This window comes from Macaca mulatta, chromosome 13, assembly GCF_049350105.2.
Source record: "Macaca mulatta isolate MMU2019108-1 chromosome 13, T2T-MMU8v2.0, whole genome shotgun sequence".
Taxonomy (NCBI): domain Eukaryota; kingdom Metazoa; phylum Chordata; class Mammalia; order Primates; family Cercopithecidae; genus Macaca; species Macaca mulatta.
Window position 1 is genome coordinate 87,293,588 of NC_133418.1, and position 24,349 is coordinate 87,317,936.

A 24,349-nucleotide genomic window follows, 5' to 3' on the forward strand; every position below is an offset into this window, starting at 1 on the left:
AAAACAAAACAAAAAAAACCTCAGACTGTTTTAAGAAAGTTTAAAAATTTGTGTTGGACTTCATGTAGGCCACAGGTTGGACAAGCTTGTCCTAGGGCATTGCATGCTTTCCTTAACTTCCCAGTTGTATTTTATTATCCATGATTCTCCAGTGTTCTTTTTCTGTTGGACCACACCCATCACAGTTCACAGTTCCAAGTAGAAATTTCCCAGCCTATTTTAAATCTTGTTAATGAGGAAGAGTCCAATGTATCTCATTATTTGTAGCCAATTTTAGACTCTTTCAATACCTCCCCCCATTTTAATTAGTACTGATCATATTCAGTCTGTCATTTTACTCTTCATCTGTAGCGTGACCTCAAGGTAAAGATGAAACTATTTCATGAAATGGGGAGGAATGTGGCTGCGCATTATCTCTGCTCCCTCTCTGGTAAGTACTGGGGAGAGAACAGCCTTGCCAGTACTGGGTTTGTTTGATAGAGTCTAAATAATCACTGTTCACTCAGACATTTGAGTGAACTATAGGCATCCTGCCTATAGTTAGCCATTTTAGTTTCTGGGAGTCCTTTCATATACATTTTCTTCCATTAATTGAATTAGGTGTAATTGAAATGGCAATAAATATGCCCATATTAGAAAGAGGAAACAAAGCTACTCCGGCTTATAAATGATTTTGTTGAGTCACTTCTCCTGAGGCAGCGTTTCCAATGCCTGGTCCCTTCCCCAGAGAGCAGGTGGACAGCTGGTGGTGGCTTGCTTTCCTGCAAAGAGGCACTTTAGACCTACACCTGCTATGAGCTGAATTGATGTTCTCATCCTGTGAACCTTCTCACACTTTAACCGAATTTATCTTTACTTGTTTAAAGATAAGGAAACCCAAGATGTACTTTTTTTGCAAACTCAAAGCAAATGGCGAGCCACCTGTGACCCAATAACCAGAGAAGAAACCAAGCCATTTGTGTAAGTAGAGACCCTTCTTGTTGAGGTAGGCAAGGCTCTTGTGAGCGATTTTTTCCCCCTAGTGAGATCTAGCAAAAGATAAGCTATATTATTTCTGCCTGAAATTATCTGCTTGAAAAGAGCAAAATATCAGGATACTTAGCGCTTCACAAATATGAAGTCATTATCACATTTCAGTGAGCCAGAAATCACTTAACAGCACACACAAAAGACTATACTGGTTGAACAGCAAAGAGAAACCCGAGTCTCCAGAATCACAGTTTAGTCCTATATTACTGCAAGTGACCTGTTTTTTCTGAAGGCTCCCTGCAAATGACGTCCTGGAATGGAAAAAATTTGTAAGTCTATAAATTAACTTGATAAATATTTTAGAACAGATAAAAGAAAATACTGAATGATGTAGTTCTAATCCTCCTCCTAATATGGAACCTGGCAAGACTGAATCATTGTACTGTGAAATATATAAACACAATAGAATGAGCCAACATGATGGTTTCTCTCCAGTAAGAGTTTTTCTTTTGGAAATGAGGTTAACATAGCCCCAAATGTAGCAATTCTCATAAAATCTGATTTTAGAATTAGCTTCCCAGATTAATCTGAATGATTGACTTATTTTTCTTAGGCAAGTCAGTAAGCCATATAATCAGGGTTATTGGGTGCTGCCCTGTGTCCCCACCCACTAGAGAGCCATATCCAGCAAAATAAGAGAAGTTTCCAGATGCCAAATGATAAGCCACCATCAACCCAGAGGGGAAACCTTCTGGTTCGTTTGGCTGTATGAGATTCAGGAAGGCCAGAATACCCAAAATTACTCACACCACATTAACTTATTGGTACTGGCTAAGCAATACATGTATTTCCTAAAGAAGGAGATGGTCTTTCTGGTAGATTTATGGACATACTTGTTTCATCTGACTGTAAATATATTGCATGCTTTATTCTGATGGTGCACTATTTCATCCAGCAAGCTTTTCATCTGAGAATGTTTAATGTTGACCTTATTCTTAGAGCAAGTAGATCTAAATATTTTTCAGCTGAGTTGTTAGGGAGTCATTATTCTGTGGTAAAATGCTGCAAAAAAACATGTGGAAGAATGGGAACTATGCTTACTTTATGAAGTGATGTATAACACAATGAAATCTGTTTTACAACTACTGTGCTGCATTTAATTATCTTCCATTTTTGCTGTTAAAAAAAAAAAAATCCGTTAATGATGTCACTTCCATTGGCTCCCAATGGAGGTCAGTAATCCATCCTCTAAAGGTCAGCCAAATTTCCCTCATGGAAAGCAGATCGACACGGGTGATAGATAAAAACATCTGCCCAAACCAAAGCCATCATGCAGAATAGAGTTAATATTCCAGAGACTCATCACTCAGACAGAGATGTCTGCCATACATCAGAATGAGCAAAGCTAAGTGCAGAATAGAGTTAATATTCCAGAGACTCATCACTCAGAGATGTCTGCCGTACATCAAAATGAGCAAAGCTAAGTCAAGTGGGTATTATGCTCACCATAAAGTGATTATTGGAGTATGTCACAAAGTATGCATGTGATTCATTGCCAAAAGGATCATTGGGGGGAAAAAAGGAAGTTGAGTTCTGGGGAGGGAGAGACCTGGGGCAGTTTTGTGGAAAAGAAGGACCCAAAAGGTACCTTGAGGGTCTGCTGAGATCATTTGAGAGAGAAGGGGCATTCTTGGAAGGAAAAGAATATTATGAGCAAACCAAAGGATACACTCACATCCTAGTAGTGCTTCTATTCAAAACAGTCCAGGAACAGGAATTGGTGTAAAAAATGCCCACTTCTAGGTCTGCAAGATTGGGACCCACTCCTGAGAAGACTCCAGTGGAAGAAGAAAAGATTCTGGAATCAGACTACTGAACAGGTGGTTCCCAGGATAGATATTTGTATAAAATTAGACAACATTTTGTGAAAGCTCATGCCCAGTCTATAGTGCCCAGAGACCTGAAGGCCAGAGTAGGGACACCTCAATAGTGAGGCTGATGTGAGGTGCTCAGGGTAAGTCACTTAGGAAGATGAAGGAAGTGAGAGGGACTAAGTGTCTCCTGAAACAACTCCAGATGAAGCAAGCTGGTATCACAGTCCCTGGGCTGAACACACTGGGCAGCTGTTCCACCAGCAGTATCCCAAGGAACTTTTTATTTGAGACAGAGTCTCACTCTGTCATCCAGGCTGGAGTGCAGTGGCGCGATAGCTTACTGCAACCTCTGCCTCCTGGTTTCAACTGATTCTCCTACCTCAGCTTCCCGAGTGACTGGGACTACAGGTGCCCACCACCATGCCTGGCTAATTTTTATATTTAGTAGAGGCAGGGTTTCACCATCTTGGACAGGCTGGTCTTGAACTCCTGACCTCAAATGATCCACCCACCTTGGCCTCCCAAAGTGCTGGGATTACAGGCATGAGCCACTGCGCCCAGCCCCAGGAACTTTTTTTTTTTTTTTTTTTGAGATGGAGTCTCACTTTGTCACCCAGGCTGGAGAGCAGTGGCGCCATCTCGATTCACTGCAAGCTCCACCTCCTGGGTTCATGCCATTCTCCTGCCTCAGCCTCCCTAGTAGCTGAGACTACAGGCACCCGTCACCACGCCCGGCTTTATTTATTTGTTTGTTTGTTTATTTTTGTATTTTTAGTGGAGGTGGAGTTTCACGATGTTAGCCAGGATGGTCTCGATCTCCTGACCTCATGATCTCTCCAGCCTTGGAACTTCTTTCAATCCATCTTTTCCCAGGCTGGCTTACACTTTGAGTATCCCCAGGATTAAGGACAAAAGCACCCCAGGAAACAGGAGAATCCAAATGTCATTGAAGAGTCTCCTGGGTCATTAGAACCCAAGAGAGCCGGGAGTTCTGGCTTACAAAGTAGGGAAAACAATTCAATTGAGTAGAAACAAATAGCCCCAGAGGTTATCTCAAACTCCTTGAAGTCCAGATTCATGAAACTGAGGCTCACCCCAGACTTCCCAGGACCTGCCTGTTCCCAGAGGTGATGTCTGGACTGTCCACCCCTCAGGGAAACTCACACTCACTCCCAGGGTGAGTCCTTACCCTACAAGGCACTTCAACCAGATGGTCATTATCAGCATAGCACATGGTCCCCAACGTTTACACCACAAATACCCACAAAAATACAGATGGTTCCCAACTTAGGATGGTTCTTAATTGAAAACACATTTTCTACTTATATTTTTTAACTTACAATGGGCTTATCAGGACGTAGCCCCCACCATAAGTCAAGGATCATCTGTAGTGAAAAGATTCTTTCATTACTTTTGGGTCTTGAAAATCCCAAAGAATCCCTTTGAGGTACTGTGTCCATAGAAAATTCCCATCTTTAAGTCCCAGGAAATGTGCATTAAAACTCCAAAGGATGTCATCCTTATACCCATGGCCAGCATTGCTACAAGTGAAATAGGCAGAACTTGTGTGACCCTAGAAAAACAGTACTGCTCAAAACAATTTCTTCTACACTCAGCTGCCCCAGGGCTAGAAAATCTACCCTTGGAGATGGGTTCCTTTTTGGGTCAGGCTTTATATTAGGCATAGAGTCCCCTTAGAATAATTCCAGGATTAACACATCTGCAAGCCACCAACAATGAAATGTGAACTCACTTATCAGATGCCCACTGTGGGAGCACAAGTCTCTAGCAACTGGCCTGGGACAAGGTAGCAAGAGAGACCAGGAAAAGCATGAAGAGTGAGTTCATGTAATGCATAATTTTGCCTGGGACCAAAGAAAAACGGGCAGTGAAGTGATGAGCTTTTCTAAGATATTTACCTGGGAGCAAATGTGGCCTTCACCAGAAGAGATAATGAAGGTTATTGTTGGCTGGTCTCCCTAGTGCCAGAAGAGTACTTGCAATTACACCTAATTTTGAATCAACCAAATTAGATGGTACAGGAGATTAATATAAAACTCTCCATAACTGACAAGTTTCCATACACCCTATAGGCTAGAAGGCTTCAAGACAGTAATGCCTTTAATGCCAAATGCTCATGTTTCTAAGTCACTATCTGGTCTTTTCCTCTGCCTCATCCCCCACTCTTAACAATAGCATCTTAATGACATGATTGCATTGAGGAGATTATTATTTTCTCCTGACATCTCCTTTATAAGTTCTTTTTGCGTTCTAAGGTAAACCATTAGCAATGCCCCAGAAACAGATAAAACTTCAGAAGGCTTGAAATGACATTAAAAATTGCATATTGAGTTTTTCAGAATAAACAGTAAGGTTCAGACATAACTTTGTACAGTAAGCAGGGCATTGTTAAAAGTAGGAGAAGGAAATCACAATTATCTTCCAAACCTGACTCCCATTGCATGAAAACGAAATTGGGATGGGACTAGAAACAAGAAACAAAACACTTGTGATGCTCTGGCAGATTTTTCACCATAAATGGCAAGAAGGAAAAGCAGACAAACACAATCTTAGATATTAGATTAGCAGCCAATAAAGTCCTCCCATCCTAGTACCAGACCATGGCTCCTATGACTAAATAAAGCACTGTTTGTGAAGCTTCAGTAATCGCTCTCTTTAAAAAAAAAAAAAAAAAAAATAGTGGTAGATTCACCGTTGTTTAAAATTGCTCATTTTCAACACATCTGGCACTCTGGACTTCATAAACATGTTGAATATTCATCAGGTACCTCAGGTAATTGAGAGAAAAAATTGTAAAAGCGTCATGATAGCAAAATATAGACAAGCAGCAGACCTGATTGTGTGAGACCAGGGAAAACAGGACCTTCTTACCAGAGCCCACACTCCTGGAGACTTCTAACCAGAAGTAAACAAAGTATTCAAAGTGAAATGGCTTCTGGGAGTGGGATGCCCACCCCTCTAACCAGCCATGAGATAAAATGCATGGGAGAAACTTCTTCCGACCCCTGGATCATCTGAAACCTCACCTCCCCAGGGAGACTCCTTGGTTCTGTAGTCCCCAGCCCCTCCCCTCAGGCGAAGGTCATGTGGGAGGACAGAGCCATGGGTCTAGATTATGGTATCAAGGGTGTGATCTTGTCTGAACACACCCAGCAAAAACATCTTTGTGTCTCCTGCCTGTGCAACAAGGGCTCTTCTTGTAGGTCAACTGTTAAATATCAAATTATATGTTATCATTTGTTAAAACATCAAATGATATATTATTTGTTAAAACATCAAATGATATATTATCATTTGTTAAAACATCAAATGATACATTATGAACAATACTCCTGTGGTTGGTGGAATAATGGCCCCAAAGATAGGAGATTCTAATGTCTGGAATCTATAAAAGTCACCTTATTTGGTAAAAGGGACCTTACTGATATGATTAAGTTAAGGATCTTGAGATGGGGCATTATTCTGGATTATCTGGGTGGACCCTAAATGCAATCACAATTGTCCCTTAAAGAGAGAGGCAAAGAGAAATTTGATCAGAAGAGTAGACAATGTGACCACAGAGGATGGAGTGATGGATCCAGAAATCAAGGAATGCTGCCTGCCACCAACAAGTGAAAAAGGCAAGGGGCAGATTTTCCCCTAGAGCCTCTGGAGAGAGTGCAGCCTTGCTGACAGCTTGATTTCGGCCCAGTGATACTGATTCCAGACTTCTGGCCTCTAGAATTGTGAGACAATAAATTTCTGTTGTTTTTAGCCACCAAGTTTTTAGTAATTTGCTGAAGCAATTACAGGAAACTGATGCAATACCCAAGCACTGGAGAGAATACAGAAAAATGGAGAATGTTAAGGATAACGAGGTGGACTGAATGATGTTCCCTTAAAATTCATATGTTGAAACCCTAACCCTCAGTGTGACTATGTTTGGAGCTAAAGCCTTTGAAGAAGTAATTAAGGCTGAATGAACTCATAAGGGTGGGATCCTAATTGGATAGGACTCATATGCTTATAAAAAGAGGAAGAGACATTAGGGATGTGCGCACACACAGAGGAAAGGCCGTGGGAGGACACAGCAAGAAGGTGGCCATCTGCAAGCGAAAGAGAGAGGTCTCAGGAGAAACCAAACCTGCTGGCACCTTGACCTTGATCTCCAAAACTGTGAGAAAATTAGTTTCTGTTAAGTTATCCAGTTCCTGGTACTGGCAGTTGCAGCCCTAGCCAACTAATACAGAGGGTTAACAGGGAAGACCCCCTTGAAGAGTTAGGGTTTTTTTTTGGTTTTTTTTGTTTTTTTTTTTTGAGACAGAGTCTCACGCTGTTGCCCAGGCTGGAGTGCAGTGGCGCAATCTCGGCTCACTGCAAGCTCCGCCTCCCGGGTTCCCGCCATTCTCCTGCCTCAGCCTCCTGAGTAGCTGGGACTACAGGCGCCCGCCACTGCGCCCGGCTAATTTTTTGTATTTTTAGTAGAGACGGGGTTTCACTGTGGTCTCGATCTCCTGACCTTGTGATTCGCCCGCCTCGGCCTCCCAAAGTGCTGGGATTACAGGCTTGAGCCACCGCGCCCGGCCGAAGAGTTAGGTTTTTTAAGGAGATAAGGCCAGGATGACCCCACTTCCCAGGTCCTTAGTCTTCCCTTAAGAAGGGGAGTTTACACTGACTTAGTGGGGCTCTGGATGGTGACAAGGAAGAGGAGAACATTCCAGGCAAAGGCTCAGCAGGAGAAAAGTCTAGCCCTGCACCAACATTACCAGAAAGCACCTCCTACTAAGAGCACAAGAGAAAGCTGCTTTCATGTGGTACATGTTCAAGCAGGGTAACAGTGTCTAATCAGACACAGGTGTGGTGCCTGAGGCCACAGGCTAAGTCGACTACCTTTAGGAGGGTCACCGTCACTCACAATTGATCGCTGGGGGATAACCTTAAGCATATGCATGGTGGGCAGACTTAGGGGAGATGGGGGGAAATAAAATATTTAAAACATGTTTTGAGGCTTGTTTCCAGCCCCAGACAGCATTTGATATTGGCAGAGGCCAGATTCAATCCCTGTCATCCAGATAACAACAACAGAGAAGCAGAAAACACTGCAGAGAGGATGCTTCGTTGTTGCTAGGGAGATTGTCTTCCAGGAGCTCTTTGCCTGAGAAGTACTTCTTCCACACAGACACCAGGCAAAGTTAAATAGGCCTTCCCAGTATGCAGAGGGCAAACTGAAGAGGCCAGAGGGTTTGCCGAGACCCTGATGCGGGGGGCATTTAAATACCATTCAGGAAACCAAAGCCAATGTGCTGGAGGTGGAGCCCCATCTGGCAGTGCTTCCCACATCATGACAAAGAGAATTATGACATTGGGACAGCACCACAGGGAAGTGAAAGGGCTGTTGTGGCTGGCCCAGGCCCCACCTACCTGCCACAGGTACTGAGGGTACAATGCCTCAATGTCCTCATAGCACATTTGACACCTAATGTTTGTATTCTGGGAAGCCTCTCCTCAGAGTACATCATCTCACTGGCCCCTGGCTATTTATGGGACTACCCTGTAGCTCTCCTGAGGGCTCTGAGTCCTCTCTGAAGGCACAAATGAGTGAAGGAATGGGGATACCAAATGTCACACCAGGTGAGACATGACTGCCCTGGTGGCAGTGGGAGTGGCAGTGATAGGGGCACAGCAAATCCTTCACCTCTAACAGGGGTGATGTGGTTTGGCTGCGTCCCCACCCAAATCTCATCTTGAACTGTAGTTCCCATAATCCCCACGTCATGGGAGGGACCAGCAGGAGGTAATTAAATCATGGGGGCAGTTACCCTCATGCTGTTCTCATGAATAGTGAGTTCTCACAAGATCTGATGGTTTTATAAGGGGTTCCCCCTTTGCATTTCTCTCTCCTGCTGCCATGTGAAGGACATGTTTGCTTCCCCTTCTACCAAGATCGGAAGTTTCCTGAGGCCTCCCCAGTCCTGCAGAGCTGTGAGTCAGTTAAACCTCTTTCCTTTGTAAATTACCCAGCCTCAGGTATTTCTTCATAGCAGCATGAGAACAGACTAACACAAGAGGTGAACAAACCCAGAGCAAACCCAGAAAAGCCTGGGAGCCCCGGGAGCCAACTGGTGATGTAAGAAAGAGCAAAAGTATTCAGTGTGACAGAGATAAGACAAGGAGTAGAATTGAGACTCTGCCTCTGACTACATGACAATAGTCTTTACCAGTCTCACTGACTGACAGGGCTTCTGCAGAGAATATGCTCGAACCCCTACCTCTGAAAACCAAACCCAGTCCTGCCTCAAAAATGTGAGCTGCTTCCACAACCTCGAGAGGGGCGTTTACACCAATGTCTCCATTTGCTCACCTCACATACACTGAAGTCACTTTCCTCCAGATCTACTGCCACCATGCACTGAAGCTATGCTTGGCAGTCACCAATGAACCACTTTCCTAAAGTCACAGATGTTCCCCATCCTACCTCCCTTCCTTCTCTGCAGCACTTGACTCTCCAGGGCACTGCTCCTCCTCTCACTCCCTTCTCTCTCCCCAACTACACCACTGTGAATTCTTCCCGGTTCTTCTTCTGCTACTGACCCCATTGCTACCATGCACCCTAGGGTCATTCTCATTCTTCTGCTTAGTGATGTCTTGTTTCAGAGCTTCAACTGCCAGCTATTTTCTGATGACTCCCACATCTCTATCTCCTACCCAGATATAACTCCTGGGCTTCAGACCTGAATATTCAGATGAGCCCTGGACATCTCTGCTTGTTTGGCCTGCCAGAACCCCAAATTTACCATATTTCAAATCAAGTTCACCACCATCAAAAATATGCTTCCATCTTCCTTCTCCTGTGCTTGTGAGTGGCAATCCCATCCCACCAGCTTCTCAGGACAAACCCCGGGAGGTGGTTCTTTTCTCCATACAACCCTCTTCTTTTGCCTCCTAAATATTTCTCACGTCCAGTCTCTTTTCTCTAATCCCACTGCCACTGACTTCATTCAGGTCCTCATCATACCTTGCTTCTATTATAGCAACAGCTTCCTAACTATTTCACTGTCTTTAGTATGACCTTTGCCAATGTTTTTCTTTTTTAATTTTGTGAGTGATGGGCTCTAAAAATATTTTTAGATACTTTATTTTAAAAAATATTTAAGCTTCTCTAACTGAACATCTAAACCCATAAAGTCCCAAATTAACAACCTTCAGAAACTCTCCTTTACCATATAAAGCCCAAACTCCTAAACAGCTATACAAGGCCCTCCATGAACTCTTTGTGCTAGTGGCACAACCTGGATGTAAAATCCAATGAATAAATGAAAGTCAAATACTCACTCTGCCCAACACCCTAATTCATACAAAGAAGGTGGAATTGAATCTATGCTGCTAAGGGTAAAGTGGGTTAGCTGTATTAGTCTGTTCTCACGCTGCTAATAAAGATATAACAGAGACTGGATAGTTTATTAAATATACAGGAAAGAGGTTTAATTGACTCACAGTTCTGCAGGGCTGGGGAGGCCTCAGGAAACTTAGAATCATGGCAGAAATGGAAGCAAACACATCCCTCTTCACATGGTGGCAACAAGGAGAAGTGCAGAGAGAAGGAGGGGAAAAGCCCCTTATAAAACCATCAGATCTCATGAGAACTTACTATCACAAGAACAGCATGCAGGTAACCACACCCATAATTCAATTACTTCTCACTGGGTCCCTCCCATGACACATGGGGACTATGGGAACTACAATTCAAGATGAGATTTGGGTGGGGACACAGCCAAACCATATCAGAGGAGGAAAGAAGATAAGCATCCTTGCTCCTGATTGGGGTACTTCATTCAGAACTTCTTCCTTTAAAGTTCAACTTTCTTAAAACAGAGATCACTTCTCTCCTTTTCCCTTCCTAGCAACTGATAGGATAAGATTGGATGGAGGCGTCCTTATGGTTGGAAAGCAGCATCCTCTTTTTTTCCCTCTTTTAGAAAACCAAGCAGGAACCAGGTAGAGTCCAGGAGAGAGCATCCAAAGATGGATGTCATCTTAATTGCTTCTGAGTTCAGAGGAGGCAAAGGGTTCTGATATCTTGCCCACAGATTGACCCAGGTCCATGACCTGGAATAGGCACTTTTGTGAGGTGTCAGGGACAAAGCCTTAGCTGGTAATAAATAGCATGTTCTTATTCTGGAGTATTCCTCAGGAACCTTCTGTGGTAGCGGGAAACCAGACAGGATTTGGGTTTTTAAGATCTTGCCTATCTTATCTTGTATCTTTGTAGATGTGACTAACCAGTAGGTCTTCAAACTGCCCCCAAATAGGCATTAACCTTTGGGTCACCCAACATTATACTGGCTCTCCTAAAAGAAAACATGTTATGTAGCCCTAATAACCTAGAGCTCCATGGGGACTGATCTCAGTGCAGTTACAGTGAAAAAACAAATCAAGATGTAGCAACAAAGAAGAATTAAAGCATTTAGAATATTTATATTCTTAACTCCCAAGGAAATCCAACTCATAATCCATAGCTCTGTTAGAATGTTCCTGGAGGGGAGAAGAGGAAGAGGGGCTATGAAGACTTATGCATTAATTTTTTATCTATTGTATTGCATAATAAATTTGTCTATAATCACACAGAAGGTCTTTGCCTTAAGTCCTTATTCCCTCTCACAGTTATTGTAAGAGCCTCTGATTCCAATAGTACCCACTCTAGGTCACCACCCTGACTAAAGGTCCTTATGAGGTCTCCATAGCCAGGAGACAAAGTCCAAACAAAGTCTTGAAAATGGCACTCAAATCCCTTCACCTTCTGGCCTCATCCCTTCTCACTCATGCCACCAGCCACACACATTTAGCTTCTCCCTATCATTGCAGAACTCCCCAAATACCAGTCTTTTCAGCCTTTCTGTCTTTGCATGAATTCCTCTTTTCCTAACCCATTAAAACCTCTGTCACCTTCTCTGTGAAGCCTGTGTTAGAATCAGCCATTCCCTCCTCTTGGGCCGCATTGCATTTGCAGAGGCCCCTCTATTCAGTGGGTCTCCCGAAGTGATCCAATCAAGTCCATCCTCCTGGTGAGAGGGCACATTCCTCCAACCTGACTCCCAGCCCAGCACAGAAGCTGCTGCTGAATGAAGAATGAAAGAATGAATAAATAGATAAAAAGCAGAGACTAAAATTAATGCTTCTCAAACATGAATTCTTTTTTATTAGTCCACAAGAAATGGCTTATCAGTAGTCTTTACCGGGTACAAGAAATGCCATAAATTCTGAAAAAGAGTTTTGAGAAAAGAACAAAGTATTATGCATTTTGCCAGTGTATTAAAATGAGAGAGACTAATAGGACTGAAACATTTATTAAAAATATATACTTACAAATATGTCTAAGGATCTGGATTGTTTTCCATACTTACAAGTTTTAGTTATTTACCTTATAAAAGAAAATAGCCCTATAGAAAGTTATTTCATTTGCTTCAATAAGATACAGCCATTACAGGCTTTTAAAATGTTGGCTTAAAGGACGAGAATGTGATTTGGATCCTGCAAGCACTTAGAATTCTGAACAAGCCTAAACAAACATTTTTAATCAGTGTTAGTGCTTTAAGAAATTTTTAATCTGCCACTTAAGAGACACTAATGTACAAATTGGCAAAAAAGAAAATAAAAACCTGTCACCTTTCCCACACATTATCTAAATGTGCTAAAGCAAATGTATTTCAGATACCCTGCCCTGCTGTGCATGAACACATAATAGGATAGGACGTCATCAGCGACTGAGTGTATATCCTAATTGGTGTCATCAGCTATTTCTAGGATAGCCAAATAGTGTCAGAGATAAAGAAATATAAATTATCTGTGAAAACAAAGAGGTATGACATGTAAAAATTTACTGTAGTGCCTCCTGATCCAAAACAAAAAATGGATCTTACACTATCAAAATATTTTTAAATGACATGTTATTTTAGGTCAATAGCTTTCTATAGTCAGAATGTAGACACATGGGAATGAATTATGCCCAGCACCCCCAGTTATCTCATCCAACACTGCAGCTGTCACAAACCACAGGACACTTGATCCATAGGCCAGTAAAGAATCAAGTTCTAACTACAGACACTCAAGAGTGAACCACAAGGCATCTAGAAGAATTTCCACTTGTGCCATCCTGGGCATCTCGGTGTCCTTAGCATACTGTAACCTGATTATCCAGACAAGATTGAGAATGAAAGCAAGTAATCCTGGACTCTCTCTCCTGTATCAGATATGTAGCCCTCTATTTGGTGAGTTCTATAGTTCCTAAAGCCAAGGACAAATTCTGTGTAAACATGCTGCTTATACATTAAAACAAAATGTTTATCAGTTGTGTGTATATGTGATATGTGCGTAGTGTAGTGTATATGTACAGAGTGTGCATGCGTGTGCATGTGTAGAGTATGAGAGAATGTCTGACAGGCTAAGACAGACAGATGACCAAAGAGACAGGGAAAGGCAAAATTACCTCTTGGAAAGAAGCCGAGGGCTACAAATATTACAAAGCATAAGTGATTTTTGAAAAGGAGGAAAGAACACCCTAAATGAGGGGAAAAAAAAAAAAAAAAAAAAACGTGGGAAAGCACCAATGTGAGGAAAAGACAGGAGGAACTGCAAGTGGAAGCAAGAGTGACTTCACAGAACAGAAAATGAGGCGATACCAAGCAGGGCATCTTTATGGTATGTGTCCCTGGAAAACATTTTCTGCCAAGTCCCTGTCTGTATAAAGAATTTGATTTAATGTTTTACAAAATTCACAGGACTGAGTCATGACTTATCAATGAAGATTTAGAATAATGGGTAAAGGATAGGTATTTTTGTATTTGCTTATTGTTCAGTACAAGGGAAGATTTTTTTTTTGACAGCATTTTTTTTTGTTTTTAATTTTTTTATTATACTTTAAGTTCTAGGGTTCATGTGCACAACGTGCAGGTTTGTTACACATGTATACATGTGCCATGTTGGTGTGCTGTACCCATTAACATGTCATTTACATTAGGTATATCTCCTAATGCTATCCCTCCTCCCGTCCTCCCCACAATAGGACCCAGTGTGTGATGTTCCCCCTTCCTGTGTACAAGTGATCTCATTGTTCAATTCCCACCTATGAGTGAGAACATGTGGTGTTTGGTTTTGTTCTTGTGATAGTTTGCTGAGAATGATGGTTTCCAGCTGCATCCATGTCTCTACAAAGGACACAAATTCATCTTTTTATGACTGCATAGTATTCTATGGTGTATATGTGCCACATTTTCTTAATCCAGTCTGTCACTGATGGAGTTGATTTTTTCTTGTAAATTTGTTTGAGTTCTTTGTAGGTTCTGGATATTAGCCCTTTGTCAGATGGGTAGATTGCAAAAATTTTCTCCCATTCTGTGGGTTGCCTGTTCACTCTGATGGTAGTTTCTTTTGCTGTGCAGAAGCTCTTTAGTTTAATTAGATCCCATTGGTCAGTTTTGGCTTTCATTGCCATTGCTTTTGGTGTTTTAGACATGAAGTCCTTGCCCATGCCTATGTCCTGAATGGTATTCCCTAGGTTTTCTTCTAGGGTTTTTATGGTTTTAGGTCTAACATTTAAGTCTTTAATACATCTTGAATTAATTCTCGTATAAGGAGTAAGGAAAGGATCCAGTTTCAGCTTTCTACTTATGGCTAGCCAATTTTCCCAGCACCATATATTAAATAGGGAATCTTTTCCCATTTCTTGTTTTTCTCAGGTTTATCAAAGATCAGATAGTTGTAGATGTGTGGTATTATTTCTGAGGGCTCTATTCTGTTCCATTGGTCTATATCTCTGTTTTGGTACCAGTACCATGGTGTTTTGGTTACTGTAGCCTTGTAGTATAGTTTGAAGTCAGGTAGCATGATGCCTCCAGCTTTGTTCTTTTGGCTTAGGATTGTCTTGGCAATGCGGGCTCTTTTTTGGTTCCATATGAACTTTAAAACAGATTTTTCCAATTCTGTGAAGAAAGTCATTGGTAGCTTAATGGGGATGGCATTGAATCTATAAATTACCTTGGGCAGTATGGCCATTTTCACAATATTGAGTCTTCCTATCCATGAGCATGGTATGTTCTTCCATTTGTTTGTGTCCTCCTTCATTTCACTGAGCAGCAGTTTGTAGATCTCCTTGAAGAGGTCCTTTACATTACTTGTAAGTTGGATTCCTAGGTATTTTATTCTCTTTGAAGCTATTGTGAATGGGAGTTCATTCATGATTTGGCTCTCTGTCTGTTACTGGTGTATAAGAATGCTTGTGATTTTTGCACATTGATTTTGTATCCTGAGACTTTGCTGAAGTTGCTTATCAGCTTAAGGAGATTTTGGGCTGAGACAATGGGGTTTTAAAATATACAGTCATGTCATCTGCAAACAGGGACAATTTGACTTCTTTTCCTAATTGAATACCCTTTATTTCTTTCTCTTGCCTGATTGCCATGGCCAGAACTTCCAACACTATGTTGAACAGGAGTGGTGAGAGAGGGCATGCCTGTCTTGTACCAGTTTTCAAATGGAATGTTTCCAGTTTTTGCCCATTCAGTATGATATTGGCTGTGGGTTTGTCATAAATAGCTCTTATTATTTTGAGATACATTCCATCAATACCAAATTTATTGAGAGTTTTTAGCATGAAGCGCTGTTGAATTTTGTCAAAGACCTTTTCTGCATCTATTGAGATAATCATGTGGTTTTTGTCTTTGGTTCTGTTTATATGCTGGATTACGTTTATTGATTTGCATATGTTGAATCAGCCTTGCATCCCAGGGATGAAGCCCACTTGATCATGGTGGATAAGCTTTTTGATGTGCTGCTGGATTCAGTTTTCCAGTATTTTATCGAGGATTTTTGCCATGATGTTCATCAGGGATATTTGTCTAAAATTCTCTTTTTGTTGTGTCCCTGGCCAGGCTTTGGTATCAGGATGATGTTGGCCTCATAAAATGAGTTAGGGAGGATTCCCTCTTTTTCTATTGATTGGAATAGTTTCAGAAGGAATGGTACCAACTCCTCCTTGTACCTCTGGTAGAATTCAGCTGTGAATCCATCTGGTCCTGGACTTTTTTTGGTTGGTAGGCTATTAATTATTGCCTCAATTTCAGAGCCTGCTATTGGTCTATTCAGGGATTCAACTTTCTCTTGGTTTAGTCTTGGAAGAGTGTAAGTGTCCAGGAAATTATCCATTTATTCTAGGTTTTCTAGTTTATTTGCATAGAGGTGTTTATAGTATTCTCTGATGGTAGTTTGTATTTCTGTGGGGTCGGTGGTGATATCCCCTTTATCACTTTTTATTGCATCTATTTGATTCTTCTCTCTTGTCTTCTTTGTTAGTGTTGCTAGCAGTCTATCAATTTTGTTGATCTTTTCAAAAAACCAGCTCCTAGATTCATTGATTTTTTGGAGGGTTTTTTGTGGGTCTATCTCCTTCAGTTCTGCTCTGATCTTAGTTATTTCTTGCCTTCTGCTAGCTTTTGAATGTGTTTGCTCTTGCCTCTCTAGTTCTTTCAATTCTGATGTTAGGGTATCAATTTTAGATCTTTCCTGCTTTCTCTTGTGGGCATTTAGTGCTATACACTTCCCTCTACACACTGCTTTAAATGTGTACCAGAGATTCTGGTATGTTGTGTCTTTGTTCTCATTGGTTTCAAAGAACATCTTTATTTCTGCCTTCATTTCGTTATGTACCCAGTAGTCATTCAGGAGCAGGTTGTTCAGTTTCCATGTAGTTGAGTGGTTTTGAGTTTCTTAGTCCTGAGTTCTAGTTTGATTGCACTGTGGTCTGAGAGACAGTCTGTTATAATTTCTGTTCTTTTACATTTGCTGAGGAGTGCTTTACTTCCAACTATGTGGTCAATTTTGGAATAAGTGCAATGTGGTGCTGAAAAGAATGTATATTCTGTTGCTTTGGGGTGGAGAGTTCTGTAGATGTCTATTAGGTCCGCTTGGTGTGGAGCTGAGTTCAATTCCCGGATATCCTTGTTAACTTTCTGTCTCATTGATCTGTCTAATGTTGACAGTGGGGTGTTAAAGTCTCCCATTATTATTGTATGGTAGTCTAAGTCTCTTTGTGAGTCTCTAAGGACTTGCTTTATGAATCTGGGTGCTCCTGTATTGGGTGCACATATATTTAGCATAGTTAGCTCTTCCTGATGAATTGATCCCTTTACCATTATGTCCTGGCCTTCTTTGTCTCTTTTGATCTTCGATGGTTTAAAGTCTGTTTTATCAGAGACTAGGATTGCAACCCATGCTTCTTTTTGTTTTCCATTTGCTTGGTAGATCTTCCTCCATCCCTTTATTTTGAGCCTATGTGTGTCTCTGCATGTGAAATGGGTCTCCTGAATACAGCAAATTGATAGGTCTTGACTCTATCCAATTTGCCAGTCTGTATCTTTTAATTGGACCATTTAGTCCTTTTGCATTTAAGGTTAATATTGTTATGTGTGAACTTGATCCTGTCATTATGATATTAGCTGGCTATTTTGCTCGTTAGTTGATGCAGTTTCTTCCTAGCATCGATGGACTTTACATTTTGGTATGTTTTTGCAATGGCTGGTACCTATTGTTCCTTTCCATGTTTAGTGCTTCCTTCAGGATCTCTTGTAGGGCAGGCCTGGTGGTGACAAAATCTCTAAGCATTTGCTTGTCTGTAAAGGATTTTATTTCTCCTTCACTTATGAAACTTAGTTTGGCTGGATATGAAATTCTGGGTTGAAAATTCTTTTAAGAATGTTGAATATTGGCCCCTGCTCTCTTCTAGCTTGTAGAGTTTCTGCCAAGAGATCTGCTGTTAGTCTGATGGGCTTCCCTTTGTGGGTAACCCGACCTTTCTCTCTGGCTGCCCTTAACATTTTTTCCTTCATTTCGACTTTGTGAATCTGACAATTATGTGTCTTGGAGTTGCTCTTCTCAAGGAGTATCTTTGTGGTGTTTTCTCTATTTCCTGAATTTCAATGTTGGCCTGCCTTTCTAGTTTGGGGAAGTTCTCCTCGAAAACTGCGGAGTGTTTTCCAACTTGGTTCCATTTTCCCCGTCACTTTCAGGCACACCAATCAGACATAGATTTGGTCTTTTCACATAATCCCATATTTCTTGGAGGCTTTGTTCATTTCTTTTTGCTCTTTTTTTCTCTACATTTCTCTTCTTGCTTCATTTCATTCATTTGATCTTCAATAACTGATACCCTTTCTTCCAGTTGATCAAGTCGGTTACTGAAGCTTGTGCATTTGTCACATAGTTCTTGTGTCATGGTTTTCATCTCAGTTCTTTTAAGGTCTTCTCTACATTAATTATTCTAGTTATCCATTCATCCATTCTTTTTTCAAGGTTTTTAGTTTCTTTGCGCTGGTTACATAGTTCCTCCTTTAGCTCTGAGAAGTTTGATTGACTGAAGCCTTCTCTCAAGCTTTCTCTTCGTCAAAGTCATTCTTTGTCCAGCTTTGTTCCATTGCTGGCGATGAGCTGCGTTCCTTTGGAGGGGGAGATACGCTTTGATTTTTTGAATTTCCAGCTTTTCTGCACTGCTTTTTCCCCATCTTTGTGGTTTTAGCTGCCTTTTGTCTTTGATGATGGTGATGTACTGATGGGGTTTTGGTGTGGGTGTCCTTTCTGTTTGTTAGTTTTCCTTCCAACAGTCAGGACCCTCAGCTGCAGGTCTGTTGGAGTTTGCTTGAGGTCCACTCCAGACCCTGTTTGCCTGGGTATCAGCAGCAGAGGCTACAGAAGATAGAATATTGCTGAACAGCGAGTGTTGCTGTCTGATTCTTGCTCTGGAAGCTTCATCTCAGGGTGTACCCAGCCATGTGAGGTGTGATGTGTCAGTCTGCACCTAGTTGGGGATGTCTCCCAGTTTGGCTACTCCGGGGTCAGGGACCCACTTGAGCAGGCAGTCTGTCTGTTCTCAGATCTCAGCCTCTATGCTGGGAGAACCACTGCTCTGTTCAATGCTGTCAGACAGGGACTTTTACCTCTGCCGAGGTTTCTGCTGCTTTTTGTTTAGCTATGCCCTGTCCGCAGAGGAGGAGTCTACAGAGGCAGGCCGGCCTCCTTGAGCTGCAGTGGGCTCCACCCAGTTCAAGCTTCCTGGCAGCTTTGTTTACCTACTTAAGCCTCAGCAATGGCAGGCGCCCCTCCCCCAGCCTCGCTGCAGCTAGATCTCAGACTACTGTGCTAGCAATGAGGGAGGCTCCGTGGGTGTGGGACCCTCTGGGCCAGGTGTGGGATATAATCTCCTGGTGTGCCGTTTGCTAAGACCCTTGGTAAAGCACATTAGGGTGGGAGTTACCTGATTTTCCAGGTGTTGTGTGTCTCAGTTTCCCTTGGCTAGGAAAAGGAATTCTCTTCCCCCTTGCACTTCTGAGGTGAGGTGATGCCTCACCCCGCTTCAGCTCTCGCTGGTCGGGTTGCACCCGCGGACCAGCATCAACTGTCCAACACGCCCCACTGAGATGAACCCGGTACCTCAGTTGAAAATGTAGAAATCACCCTTCTTCTGCGTCACTCATGCTGGGAGCTGGAGGCTGGAGCTGTTCCTATTCGGCCATCTTGGGCGCCACTCCTCAGATTTTTTTCATAGTGTCTAGGCACCATCACTTTCTGTGCAGATGCCAGAATCCTCTGTGTTTATTGTTGGATGTGCTAATTCCACATTTCTCACTGGGAGAAAAGGGTAGCAATGCTGTTATTACAACACCAGCTCTTCAGCATTTGTTTGTACTGAAACAGATTTTCTAGCCTCTGGATTTCCTTAATATCATTTATTTAATGCTGGTTATATCATCAATCATGTTGTATCATCCCCACTGCCACCCATGAATCCTGGCTTCCAATGATGCTCTCAAAGGAGGGCGGTTACTGTGCTTTGGAGATGATGACCACAAAGTCAAGTCTTGCCCAGAGTATGCAGGAAAATGTGAATGTTAATTCATTTTCTGAGAATGTTAAATTCACTGTTTGAAATTTTATAGCATAAATATAGAAGAGCACATTTTCTGACCATATCTTCTCTTGAACTCCCTAGGGTAATTCCTGCATTCCTAGAATGTGATTTATTTTAATGCTGACAGCACCTTTGCCTTCCACACACTATCACCATGGGGAGGTGGGGGGAACCCATGGGTAGAAAAAGAATGGTCCTATTTGTGCAAGAAATGTCCACCTCTCACCAACATGGCTTAAGCACAGAGGGTTCATGTCAACACATTGATACAGGCAACACATTGATTGGAGGGCCTCAAGCAGAAGGGTCTGCTAGCATTGCAGAGCAAGTGTCAAATGCTCTTTGGGGACAGACAATGCTCTGGAAGAATGCTCAGGGAAGGAGTCTGATTTTCCTGGTGCTAGTGATGGGAGGGGCACAGGGGAGAGGGTGAGTGACACCACCTTCACTGCCCTGGGATGCTATAGATTGGAAGCCACTATTTATTTGGACATGGAGCAGTGAGACCTGACACATGGACCCCACATATCGCTCTAGTCAAGGGCTGGCAGCGGGCCATGAGAACCTCAGAGCCTTCAACTTATGGGTTTTATGTAAGTGAGAGTCATCAAAATCAACATATCTGCACTTGCCTGGTGACTCAACGAGAAAAACTGGGCTATTCTGGGGAGCAGTAGCTCATCAGGTCACCTACCTGGAATCAGGGCCAGGTCAAGGACCCCAAAATAAACCCGCAGATATGAGTCCTGGAGCTCCTTGGGGCATCAGGTCAGCCCCACATAAGAGTTGGGAAGTAGAGATCAAAGAGTACTCCAAAGGGCAGAAATGGGGACCAAGATACTTACTGGTCCCAGCTCAGGGCACCCTGCCCAGATGGCACTGCTACTCCAGCTGTTCCCAGAGGAATTTTGAGAATGTTAGAGGAGGTACTCCAAAGCGTGGGAGGCCCTGAGATGCAGGGCCTGGGACAGCCAGGGTCCAAGGCTCGTACTGACATGAAGGATGACCAGCCACATCTGTTACCAATGGGAAGAGTTATAAAGGAATCCGAGGTACAGGGCAGTTAAGCAAACTGTTCAATATGCAGCTACTAAATAGTAGAATCTGATCTGAACCCAAACAGTCTGACTCTAGGGCCTGTGCTCTGTGTTGTAAATCTATCTAAAAAGATGACTTTATAGTCAGACAGTTCAGGATTTGAATCACTATCCTAACAATTACCACTCTGTGGCCTTGGGGTAAAGCAGAAATAACAGTACCTACTCCATTGGATTGTTTTGCAGGGATCAACTAACTTCTTCTGTAAAGGGCCAGCTGGCAAATTCTTCAGGCTCTGTAGTCCACAGAGTCTCTGCTACTATAGCTGTAGCATAAAAGTAGCCATAGACAATGCATAATTGAATGAGTGTTGCTGTGTTCCAGTAAAACTCTGTACGAAAATAGAAGGTGGGCCGAGTTTGGCCCACAGGCCTTAGTTTGCCAACTATTTGTTTTGAGAACTAATTCAGATCATGCCAATAAAGGTTTTATAATAGTTACCTGCACTTGGTAAACATTCAATACATATTAATGCTATTATTATACCAACAAAATGTCCATATATTAAATTTGTTGGTTTAAGGTTCCGGTGTGCCTGTCACTTTTTAGTCTAATTGTTTTATAGCTATATTGTACATACTTGAAGGAAAATGAATAAATGTTTCATTACTCAAATTCTTCCTTATTTCTGTTATTTTTCAAAACTTTTTAGCATTATTTTCCACTGAAAACCGTCATTGTTTTTGAAATATGTGAGTCAAAGGAGCTAATGTCTTAGTGTAACTTTGTTTTAAAAATGTTTCCATTCCTTCATATTTCTATTTCCGTAATATAAAATGAAATTTTATACGCTACAAATCAATTTTTTCAAATCTAAATAACATTTAGGTAATGCATAATCAGCTTTATCATCACTTATGAGTGATTCCCAGAGTCATTTACAGATAATATTGTTTATTGGGAATCTACACAGCACCCTTCTTTCATGAGCAGCATTTGTTGTCTTTGGAAGATGATTTTTCCTCCATTTTATTCCTGTGGTTTAAAACAGCTACTATCAGTGTCAGCTGGTCCTGGGGGTGAGCACTGGGCCCAAGCTGTGAGCAGTGAGGGTTGGTTGCTTCTGCTGGTCTTGTTTTCAGCTGTCAGGAGGATGTCTGTCAGACAGAATGGAATCAAGTACAGAAAAGCAGAGGCCAGTGATGGTGAGACAAAGGCTTAGGATCATTGATTCCTCATCCAGATTATTCCTAAGGTCCAGCCACAACCCTATGCTCCCATGGTTTGGTTATGAGAGACGATTCCTTTTCTGCCTAAGCAAGTTTCCTTTTCTGACTATGGCATCGCCCTTGAGTGATGTGAATCACCTCCACTTAGTTTATCCCAAGGGAAACTTCCTCATCTGCTTCTCAACAGATGTGTGGGCTTGGCATCATAGAAAGTAACTTCTGGAGAACAAAACTCACTTGAGGGCAGAACTCAGCTCAATGTCTTACACTTTTTTCATCCAGAAGACCAGATGGAACCAACAGGTTCAAGAAGAGGATGACTTTAAATGACCAGGCATGGTTTTTGCAATTATCTTTTATAACTAGTATAACTGAGAACATTGTATTCAATGAGAAAAATACAAGGAAAACTCTAAGTTGTTATAACTGGGCTAAGAGATATAATGGATCATCTAGTAGCATGTGGCCTATACTCAGGGCTTTGTAGTAAAATAATTTTAGAGAAACCTAGTAAAAAGAAGTCACAGAACTCTGATTTTTTTTTGTTTTTTTTTTTTTTAATTCTGTGGTTCTCCCTTGGTTTTCAGGGATTCATCACATGGTCATTTGGTAAGCAGATAAATATGACTACAGATTTGGGACAATGGTCCTAGTTCTCCCTGTATCCCCTGAGAAGACTGCTGATTTTTAGAGTTTAACTTAGCAGGTTTCCTTAAGGGTGAGAAGAATCCAAATATATTTCCATCTGCTGTTAGGCAGCAGGTGTGAGGGAATTATCAAGATCTCTTGGGGCCAGAGATGTGGGTTCAATCTCTGCCTACACTATTTAAGTAGGCTACACAAAATGTTCTGAGCCTGTTTCCTTTTCTGTACATTGAGATGGTGAGATTATCTGCTTCACAAGGATGAACGAGATAATATATGCAAAAGGAAGGGTATAAAATATTCTTAACCACTTGGCTTTAAACAATCTTCTACAGTGAACAACTACCTTAATTTTCTAACCATCCAAGGGCCACAGTCATTCAGATATTAGTATGAGTTCCACCGACTTATATGCTCCTTCTGGGATTAGCTCTGAGGAAGTGGACACTCTGAAGAGGTAGCGGTTAGGATTATTTTTGGAGGTGGGGTACAGAAAAAGGGAGGAAGAATTTGATGGCATTCCAAAGGAAGATAAAATTGGACATTTAGAGAATAGGAAGGAGGCATCTATCAACAGCAAGAATGAGGGGGTTGTAGAGGAAAGGGCCCCAAATGAATATAGAAGAAAAAGAAGTTGGAGTTCAAAGAACAGCTTCATGGTTTTCTAAGAATGAACACTGGGGACTCGGCTCCTGGCACTCCAAAAAGCCCATTACACTCTCTACGTTTCCCTCATGACTCAAAGGCAGGCAAGAACTCATGTCATACCCTCCAATCAGTGCATTTATGGCAGGAGAAAAAGAGTAAAGATTAGAGGGTCTTACCTGGCTGAGACCCATCTCACCACAGCCACACCTGACCCAGAAAATTAGCAGGCCATGCTCAGGGCCAGCTGCAGTCTGCCGAGCTGCAGAACAGATGCTGCGGGCACAGGGTTTCCTGCAAAGCACCATTGTACCTCTCTGCCAGGAAGTGCCTTTGAAAGGCAAAGAAACAGACCAGACACCCAAGTTCATAACTAACAAGTGTCTAATCCTCGCAGTGTCTTGCTTGTACAGCTGGAGTGGGTGTGTGTGACATCTCCCCCACCCACACGCTTGCCAACCGTAATACTCAAGAACTGTTTCATGAAGGACGCAGAAGGGAGTCAAACACCACCAGGGACTTTTTACAAAAATGATTTGAGCATGCCCTTCCTCTCGAGTGCTTGGTCCAAATACATTTATCTTGCTAATATTCCTCTGTCTGACTAAATTTCAGATGACAGAACTCTACTTTCCAGAATCTTCCACATTGTAACTGCCTATTAATTACCTCTGCTTTGTCAGCTGGCCTCACACACAGGGCCTAAATGTTTAGTCTGCAGTTTGTGTAATCATTCTTCTGCTTTCATAATTACTTTCCAGAATTACTTAGCTCTGAGGGCCGCACCACAAAGTCTGTGCTTTTCATTTTCTCATAATGGCTCATTATCAGGTCTGCATCCATAACGCCTTGCTCAGGGGTTTAAATGAATCTTTATATAGTACTGGTTCTTTGGGCAAATTCCCAATTTTACAACCGCTTCTCAGGCCCTTCGGCCAGGAGCCAGGGCAGTGGGTTCTGGGGGTAATGAAGGATCAGAGACGCCCTGTTTCTGCTGT

General features: G+C 42.1%; 1 long non-coding RNA gene across 1 annotated transcript in view; it reads right to left on the reverse strand.

The window, feature by feature from the left end:
• Positions 1-23,743, reverse strand: part of LOC144333608 (uncharacterized) — a 36,798-nt gene extending 13,055 nt beyond the window's left edge. The window contains exon 1 of the long non-coding RNA XR_013402495.1: positions 23,531-23,743. This is a non-coding gene — a long non-coding RNA (uncharacterized LOC144333608). The remainder of the gene's footprint in view (positions 1-23,530) is intronic.
• Positions 23,744-24,349: the final 606 nt, after the last annotated feature.